This window comes from Salvelinus fontinalis, unplaced genomic scaffold, assembly GCF_029448725.1.
Source record: "Salvelinus fontinalis isolate EN_2023a unplaced genomic scaffold, ASM2944872v1 scaffold_0077, whole genome shotgun sequence".
NCBI classification, from domain to species: Eukaryota; Metazoa; Chordata; class Actinopteri; order Salmoniformes; family Salmonidae; genus Salvelinus; species Salvelinus fontinalis.
In genome coordinates, this window is record NW_026600286.1 from 403,234 (window position 1) to 413,233 (window position 10,000).

The 10,000-nt window shown below is 43.7% G+C and overlaps 1 protein-coding gene across 1 annotated transcript in view; it reads right to left on the bottom strand.

Annotated features, from left to right (window-relative positions):
* The window catches only part of LOC129842938 (uncharacterized protein KIAA1522 homolog), an 80,788-nt gene that overhangs the window by 69,279 nt on the left and 1,509 nt on the right, over window positions 1-10,000 (bottom strand). The gene's annotated exons all lie outside the window — the stretch shown is intronic.

Here is a 10,000-nt window from a genome sequence, read left to right on the forward strand (position 1 = left end):
GAGGTCTGTGTTTAACCCCCTGGTGATGGGCTGGGCTGTGTGTGTCTGTGTGTGGACAAGAGGTGATGTAATGCGTCACTAACATCACTAGCTACACATCACTAGCATCACATCACTAGCTAGAGCGAGAGAGAGAGAATGGGAGAGAGAGACAGAGAGAGAGAGAGAGAGAGAGACAGAGACAGAGAGAGAGAGAGAGAGAGACTGAGAGAGACATTGACTAGGTAAAGACTCAGTGAGCACAATCTGGCTATAGAGACTGGTCGTCACAGACAAACCTGGCTGCCCAGAGAGGACAGTCTGGCTATAGAGACTGGTCGTCACAGACAAACCTGGCTGCCCAGAGAGGACAGTCTGGCTACAGAGACCGGTCGTCACAGACAAACCTGGCTGCCCAGAGAGGACAGGCTGTGCTCACTCTGCTCCAGGGGAGAGATAGAGACAGAGGTGCATTTCCTACTACACTGTGACAAATACTCAGACCTAAGAGCATATTTCTTTCCCAAAATTATAACTCAATACAAAGAATTTGAAACTATAAAATATGAAGAAAAAATCCAATATTTATTGGGTGAAAAGCCAAAATGTGCAGTTTTGGCAGCCAAATATGTGTCCTCCTGCCACAACCTGAGGGACAGCCAGTGAAAAATGCAAAGTAACGTTGATAATATTTCCCATTTAGCTTAGTTTTGTTTTGTCTTTCATACCAGGTCATATGTCTTCTCAAGTCATGTTGACACTGGTCTACTACCATTAATTTAATGTATTGTTGTTCTGAGTAATATTGTCGTAACGGCATTCCTCCTCCTCTTCATCTTCGGAAGAGGAGGAGTATTGAGGGAACCAAGGCGCAGGGTAGTGAAATGACATATTTATTTAACGAAAACACGAACTTGACTAAACTAACAAAACGGTGTAGACAGACCTAGACGACGAACTTACATAAAACAAGAAGAACGCACGAATAGGAAACATAGGCTACACAAACCGAACAAACCGTAAACAGTCCCGCGTGGTGTAAAGACACAGACAAGGAAGACAATCACCCACAACGAACACTGTGACAACGCCTACCTAAATATGACTCTTAATTAGAGGAACGCCAAACACCTGCCTCTAATTAAGAGCCATACCAGGCAACCCAAAAACCAACACAGAAACAGAAAACATAGAATGCCCACCCAACCTCACGTCCTGACCAACTAACACACATAACAACTAACAGAAATAGGTCAGGAACGTGACAATTGTTGTTGTAATTGTTGTTAATGGTAATCCCATGTCCAGTACTACTATTATTATTGCTGTTGGTCCCACCATTTATTTATATATAAATATATATATATTTTGTATATATATACATATATATTTGATTTTGATTTTTCGATATGTATACTTTGACAATGTAAGTAATAATGAACTTGCCATGTCAATAAAGTCAATTGAATTGAATTGAGAGAGAGAGAGAGAGAGAGAGAGAGAGAGAGAAACTTCTGTATGTGTAATGTTTACTGTTCATTTTTTATTGTTTATTTGACTTTTGTATATTATCTACCTCACTTGCTTTGGCAATGTTAACACATGTTTCCCATGCCAATAAAGCCCCTAGAATTGAATTGAATTGAATTGAGAGAGAGAGACAGAGAGAGACAGATAGAGAGAGAGAGAGCAAGACAGAGAGAGACAGAGAGACAGAGAGAGACAGAGAGAGACAGAGAGAGACAGAGAGAGACAGATAGAGAGAGAGAGAGCAAGACAGAGAGAGAGAGAGACCTAGAGACAGAGAGAGACAGAGCGAGAGAGAGAGAGAGAGAGGAGACAGAGAGAGAGAGAGAGAGAGAGAGAGAGAGAGAGAGAGAGAGAGAGAGAGAGAGAGAGAGAGAGAGAGAGAGAGAGAGAGAGAACATGAGAGGTAACAAAAAATCACATCACACATTCCATTTCTTCCAAAAATATAACACTAACTAAATAAAATATAAATATCTTCAATGTTCGTTATGCAAAACCATACGAGAGTCAAAACATTCAAAATAATTGTACCAGTAGCGGTGTGTGGGGAGAACCACTGGGGAAGACAAGCCAGAAAAAAAATTCCTTATTACAACTATGCATTGTGATGATTGTGTTGTTTGCTCTATAACCTGTTAGTTCACATGCCTTGACACCATGATATACAGGCCTCAAAGGCCGAGACAATAAGAAGACAAAGTGGCAGAAAAAATTCAACCACACCTTTGTTTTAATCAGAAAACCACCGGAGAGCGACATCTGTCCGGGTTTAGTATATTGTAACAAACAGTTAGATGACCTACAGGATGGTCGAGCAAGTTAATGTTTCTGACATTTCCGGACCGCTGAACAACTATTGATTTAGAACCACTGAGAGTTACTGTAAGTCGCAGAGTTAAACAGGAGCTGCCTCCAGCAACATTTCAATTTCAACATTTCAACATTTCAAATCTCCTATAGTGGATACGTGTTGCTTCGTCATTGTGTGACGATCGATTTGGCGGCAATTTAAAAAATAAAAATAATTCTGAAAAAAGGCTGTAACGTAACAAAATATGGATGAAAGGACCGAATTCACTTAGTCTAATACAACTAAAGGATACCAAAAACGATTTAGTCCTGTGTGTGTGTGTGTGTGTGTGTGTGTGTGTGTGTGTGTGTGTGTGTGTGTGTGTGTGTGTGTGTGTGTGTGTATGTGTATGTGTGTTCGTGTGTGTGTGTGTTCGTGTGTGTGTTCGTGCAAGTAGAAAAAACATGTTGACTCACTCTACTCGTACAGAAACGCCAATATCATCCTTCTCTCGTTCATGTCGCCCATTGAGCATGTTTGGGATGCTCTGGATTGACGTGTATGACAGCTCCAGTTCCTCTCTTTCATGTCGACCCTTTGAGCATGTTTGGGATGCTCTGGATTGACGTGTATCACAGCTCCAGTTCCTTTCTTTCATGTTGCCGAAGCGGTTTATGACTCTGTCATACACGCTTTTAGTTTTTGTTGTCCTAGGCTACCTGGCTAAATTGCTTAATCACTAGCCTAACTTCCATTCATGGTCAACGTTAGCTAGTTAACATTAGCCTTCTACATCTAGCTACATGTTGAACTAACATTCTCTCAGACCAGGGACACAACAATGTATGAATTAATGTTTGGATCAGAATCGCCGTTATAATCATTGGCCAGTACGGTGAAATTAAGTGAAACCACAAGTTCAAATCCCTAGCTCCATCCAAGGCTAATGTAGGAAAGGGTCACCGGAGGACAACAACATAACACGATGCAACATTTCAAGTTGTTTCTGTCAGTGACCAATTGCTCTCGATGTGATGTGATGGGTGTGATGTGATTGGTGGGATGTGATGTAATGCGATGCGATGTTATTGGTGTGAAGCCAAATCCAAACTGACTTCCCTTGACACTTTTTATGGGTGCGCCAGGACCATTTATAGTTGAGCTCACTAATTTTAGCTCAAAGTACTAAGCTTAGCTTAAATACTTTTTAAAAAATCAGTGGAGGCCAAATACTCGCTGATTTCCTTTGCATTCAAAGCTACGGACGGCAACAGTGTCACACTCTTTATGACCAGACAGCATCAGATAGATGGGCTACACATACAGAGACAGAGGGGGCGCTGTTTCACTGACCAGACAGCATCAGATAGATGGGCTACACATACAGAGACAGAGGGGGCGCTGTTTCACTGACCAGACAGCATCAGATAGATGGGCTACACATACAGAGACAGAGGGGGCGCTGTTTCACTGACCAGACAGCATCAGATAGATGGGCTACACATACAGAGACAGAGGGGGCGCTGTTTCGCTCACTCAGACGCATTCTCCGGTGAGATACATTCGGCCTCTTGTAAATTGAAGGAAATTGATGAAACAGAGAGACGAAAGATAAATTATTTTGAATGTTTCTTTTTCTTGATACATATCAGGATTTATTAAATCTATGGTAATAATATTGTGTTAAATGACGTTCGTTAGACCTATAATTAATTATTCATTACAGCATAATACATGTATTAAAAATAAAAGTTTAGTTCCAAAACGACATAAAAAAAACACACTTTGAAAGCTAATTTCTAAAGCTTAACCACCGTAGAAAAACAGCATACTATGATTTCAACTCCCAGAGTGCAATGCTCCGCCCATAGCTCCTAGCAGGCAGAGACTAACACAAAGCGGTCTAAATGTATTGCCATCATAGCTAAATTATAAGTGCCTTTCACATATTATAATGCTCACATGAATGTCATGCTCAATATATGTTGATGTCATTGCAACTCAAAAAATAATTAGAATTTAGTCGCTAGTAGAATAACTTTACAATGCAAAGTAATTGGTGTCATTTTGCAACTAAACCTCCCTTGCTTTGTAACACTTCTTTAACATTGTTGATTCGGTGGGCTGGTCCTCATCTGCTCTGTAAGCAAAGCACATCTGGAGCCAGTTTTGTCAACTAGCTGCGGCCGTGGAGGTATGATGTTTTCTTTAGAAGAAGCCACGTTGTCAGCATCTTCTCTCTTCTCGCTTGCTTCTCAAAAGTGGCTCAGCTGTGTCAGTTGCATGCGCAAGTGCAAGTAGCAAGGGTAGCCTACTACTGCCCTCTTGAGAAGACAAGTAGCCTGGCTAGCTTACTACTGCCCCCTTGAGAAGACAAGTAGCCTGGCTAGCTTACTACTGCCCCCCTGAGAAGACAAGTAGTCTGGCTAGCTTACTACTGCCCCCCCGAGAAGACAAGTAGCGTGGCTAGTTTACTACTACCCCCTTGAGAAGACAAGTAGCATGTGTAGCTTACTACTGCCCCCTGAGAAGACAAGTAGTCTGGCTAGCTTACTACTGCCCCCCTGAGAAGACAAGTAGCCTGGCTAGCTTACTACTGCCCCCCCGAGAAGACAAGTAGCGTGGCTAGTTTACTACTACCCCCTTGAGAAGACAAGTAGCATGTGTAGCTTACTACTGCCCCCTGAGAAGACAAGTAGTCTGGCTAGCTTACTACTGCCCCCCTGAGAAGACAAGTAGCGTGGCTAGTTTACTACTACCCCCTTGAGAATACAAGTAGCGTGGCTAGCTTACTACCGCCCCCTTGAGAAGACAAGTAGCCTGGCTAGCTTACTACCGCCCCCTTGAGAAGACAAGTAGCCTGGCTAGCTTACTACCGCCCCCCTGAGAAGACAAGTAGCCTGGCTAGCTTACTACTTCCCCCTTGAGAAGACAAGTAGCCTGGCTAGCTTACTACCGCCCCCTTGAGAAGACAAGTAGCCTGGCTAGCTTACTACTGCCCCCCTGAGAAGACAAGTAGCCTGGCTAGCTTACTACTGCCCCCTTGAGAAGACAAGTAGCCTGGCTAGCTTACTACAGCCCCCTTGAGAAGACAAGTAGCCTGGCTAGCTTACTACCGCCCCCTTGAGAAGACAAGTAGCCTGGCTAGCTTACTACCGCCCCCTTGAGAAGACAAGTAGCCTGGCTAGCTTACTACTGCCCCCTTGAGAAGACAAGTTGTCTGGCTAGCTTACTACCGCCCCCTTGAGAAGATTCAGACAAATTAATCGACCGACTGGATCCTCTCAATCCGTATATGACGTAAGACACATTTTCTAGTACCGAACCGTTCTAGTATCGAAAAAGTACAGAGGTTTTGGTATACCGTGTAACACTAATACACAAGGGGGAGAGGCAACAGGAAAGAGTGGCTCACAAAAGGGTCACAGTGGAAAGAGAGAGAGAAGAGTTTGAATGTTTAATGAAGTGATAGTCTACAATAGTCTCACTGAACGATAGGCCCACATTAATCACTCGCTCACACACATTCGCGCACACACACACACACACACACACACACACACACACACACACACACACACACACACACACACACACACACACACACACACACACACACACACACACACACACACACACACACACACACACACACACACACACACACACACACTAACACACAGACAGGTTGGTTTGTGTAAAGCCTCCTGCTCTACAGGTTGGTCTGGTGGTGTAAAGACACTCAGCTGGTTCTGGAAGTATGAACAGCAGGAGGAAGTACCTTTTAAGGTCCACTACACTGTCTCCTCATTGTTAGGAAATTAGGCTTCTGTCTCTGTCTCTCTCTCTCTATGTTTCTCTGTCTCTCTCTCTCTCTCTCTGTCTCTCTCTCTCTGTCTCTCTTTCTGTCTCTCTCTCTCTCTCTCTCTGTCTCTCTCTGTCTCTCTGTCTCTCTCTCTCTCTCTCTCTCTCTCTCTCTCTCTCTCTCTCTCTCTCTCTCTCTGTCAAACTACCCCCTCTCTCTCTCTCTCTCTCTCTCTGTCTTTCTGTCTTTCTGTCTCTCTCTCTCTCTCTCTCTCTCTCTCTCTCTCTCTCTCTCTCTCTCTCTCTCTCTCTCTCTCTCTCTCTCTCTCTCTCTCGCTCTCTCTCTCTCTCTCTCTCTCTCTCTCTCTCTCTCTCTCTCTCTCTCTCTCTCTCTCTCTCTCTCTCTCTCTCTCTCTCTCTGTCTCTCTCTCTCTCTCTCTCTCATTTCACAGACAAAAAAACAAAAACAGGGTCTCAACAATTCACGCTGCCGAGAAAAGAGAACAAAGAAACCAATTCATAATGGTACCTATATTAGCATTTTTTGTGCTTCATATCCATATCATCTAGAAGTAACATCATTGAGTTACACAATCCAGTTTTTGATACTATGGGATTAATTTAACATGAAGCATGAAAATGCTAACATATTGTAGGTACCATTGACTTGCATTGGATTTGTGCCAAAAATGCTAAAAAGTTAGCATTTGAAACAGTGGCCAACCAAACCAAAGCATGGCTTGCTGTCATACCTCGTCAATAGACTGCTGACAGGGTAAGGAACCCAATGTTATTTTGTATTTTGGGTCAACAATCCCTTTAACATTGATCGGGATTCTTCAAACTTGTTTCGTCTAATAGCTTGAACAGCACCATCTAGTGGTCAGAACCTGCTATTACCAGAATGTAGGATGGGACATAACCAACTGTTAAAGGACACATTTCTCTGAACAGAGGAAAAAAAATCACGAAATTACATGTTTCTTAATTTCTTTGTAACATTTTTAGATTGTGTGTGTATTGTTTTGTATTGCTAGGCATTACTGCGCTGTTAGAAGATAGAAACACAAGCATTTCACTGCACCTGTGATATCATCTGCAAATCTGTTTACGTGACCAATAAAAAAATGTTGATTTGATTTGACGAAAGATGAAGAAACAATACTCCAAGCTGCAGCTCCATACGGCTTGTCAGACAGAAAGAACTGGTTCTGTATGCTGGTTGTTGGGGGGGGGGGGGGGGGGGGGGGTATATAGGGTCTGTGGGTAGCTTTTGACAATTTCTTTGGATTCCTCATGTCTAACTCATTATTAGAAACAAGTTTGGTCCAAATCGGACGTTAGGTACTATGTTTATTGAATACTATATGAATCCTAATAGGCCAAAGTTTAGATGGCCCCATTGGGTATAATCAATTTGCTTTCATTTCTCAAAGATTCAAATTATATTTTCAACAAAATAATGTTGCAGGAATGCTAATCTTATCTGTTTTCTAAAGAAGATACCTTCAGAGCAATCTGAGATGGTGGGTGTCAAGGCTTCCTGAAATGATGTGGAACAACCCACCCAGAGTGAACCACCCAGAGCGAACCACCCAGAGCGAACCACCCAGAGCGAACCACCCAGAGCGAACCACCCATAGCGAACCACCCAGAGTGAACCACCCAGAGCGAACCACCCAGAGCGAACCACCCAGAGTGAACCACCCAGAGTGAACCACCCAGAGGGAACCACCCAGAGGGAACCACCCAGAGGGAACCCCCCAGAGAGAACCACCCAGAGTGAACCACCCAGAGCGAACCACCCAGAGCGAACCACCCAGAGCCTTTTGGTAATAACCTTTAGGCAAGTCAGTTAAGAACAATGATGGTAAAGTAGTGCACCATATAGGGAATAGGGTTCCATAGGGCTCTGGTCTAAAGTAGTGCACTATATAGGGAATAGGGTTCCATAGGGCTCTGGTCTAAAGTAGTGCACTATAATAGGGAATAGGGTTCAATAGGGCTCTGGTCTAAAGTAGTGCACTATAGAGGGAATAGGGTTCAATAGGGCTCTGGTCTAAAGTCGTGTACTATATAGGGAATAGGGTTCCATTAGGGCACAACAAAAGGCCTCGTGCGGGGACGGGGATGGGGCTGGGATTAAAAATAAAATATAAAATACAAATACATTCCCATAGTCTATACTAAACCACCCAGAGCTTTTTTGGTAACATTCCCATGGCCTATACTAACTAAATACAAAGCCATGTAAACTACTCATAAAACTAGTTCTACTCATTAATATGGACCTTCTAATGGCCCTCCTAGCCCAACATAGGGAAATGTTGTTTTGTTTTAGTTAGTGTATATAGACTCCCGAGGGAGTCCTTAACCACTCCTCTTTTTCCACTGGTTATAATAGCTGGACCTCCCAGCAGACAGACAGGCAGACAGACAGGCAGGCAGGCAGGCAGGCAGGCAGGCAGGCAGGCAGGCAGACAGACAGACAGACAAGCAGACAGACAAGCAGACAGACAGACAGACAGACAGACAGACAGACAGACAGACAGACAGACAGACAGACATACCCCTTAAGCGTATAGAAAACTACAGTGAAAGATCTGTACCAGAAGGATTGTGGTCTGTCTCCACTCATAGACTACAGCCCCCCACCATCCACACAAGGGTTCTTTGCATGCTTTGTTCATTTTCTCCGTAGCCATGGTAGAGTTCCCTGCATCAAATGAACCTCACCCACACACACACAAACAAAAAACACAGCTTTAATCACTCAACCCCTTTTTGCCCCACGGTGTATAGGAGACAGTGGGTAAAGCAGAGGAAATGCACTGCCCACCTCTCTCCTCTCTATAAACACTGACCTCAACTATATAACTGAAACCAGAAGCGTTTGTAAACTGGAGCGTCTCAGAGAGGTGTGGTGTTGCACTGTGAAACCCTCTTGGTTTGGTTAGTAAAGAGCCAGGCATCAACAGATGTGAAACCCTCTTGGTTTTGGTTAGTAAAGAGCCAGTCATCAACAGATGTGAAACCCTCTTGGTTTTGGTTAGTAAAGAGCCAGGCATCAACAGATGTGAAACCCTCTTGGTTTTGGTTAGTAAAGAGCCAGTCGTCAACAGATGTGAAACCCTCTTGGTTTTGGTTAGTAAAGAGCCAGGCGTCAACAGATGTGAAACCCTCTTGATTTTGGTTAGTGAAGAGCCAGGCGTCAACAGATGTGAAACCCTCTTGGTTTTGGTTAGTAAAGAGCCAGCCATCAACAGATGTGAAACCCTCTTGGTTTTGGTTAGTAAAGAGCCAGGCGTCAACAGATGTGAAACCCTCTTGGTTTGGTTAGTAAAGAGCCAGCCATCAACAGATGTGAAACCCTCTTGGTTTTGGTTAGTAAAGAGCCAGGCATCAACAGATGTGAAACCCTCTTGGTTTGTTTAGTAAAGAGCCAGGCATCAACAGATGCAGCAGGACACTCTGGCTAGCCAGGAGGTCACACACACACACACACACACACACACACACACACACACACACACACACACACACACACACACACACACACACACACACACACACACACACACACACACACACACACACACACACACACACACACACACACACACACACACACACACACAATGAGAGAAGCGGAGAGAAAGAGGCAGCTTTAGAGGTAGAGCAAAAACAGGAAATGGGGGATTGTGGGTAATCTCTGTGCCGCTGACGTGACCAAGCAAACGCATCAACAAACAGAAGAGAGGATTAACCCACTGTGTATGTGTATATGTGTGTGTGTATATGTGTGTGTGTATATGTGAGTGTGTATGTGTGTGTGTATATGTGAGTGTGTGTATATGTGAGTGTTTGTATATGTGTGTGTGTATATGTGAGTGTGTG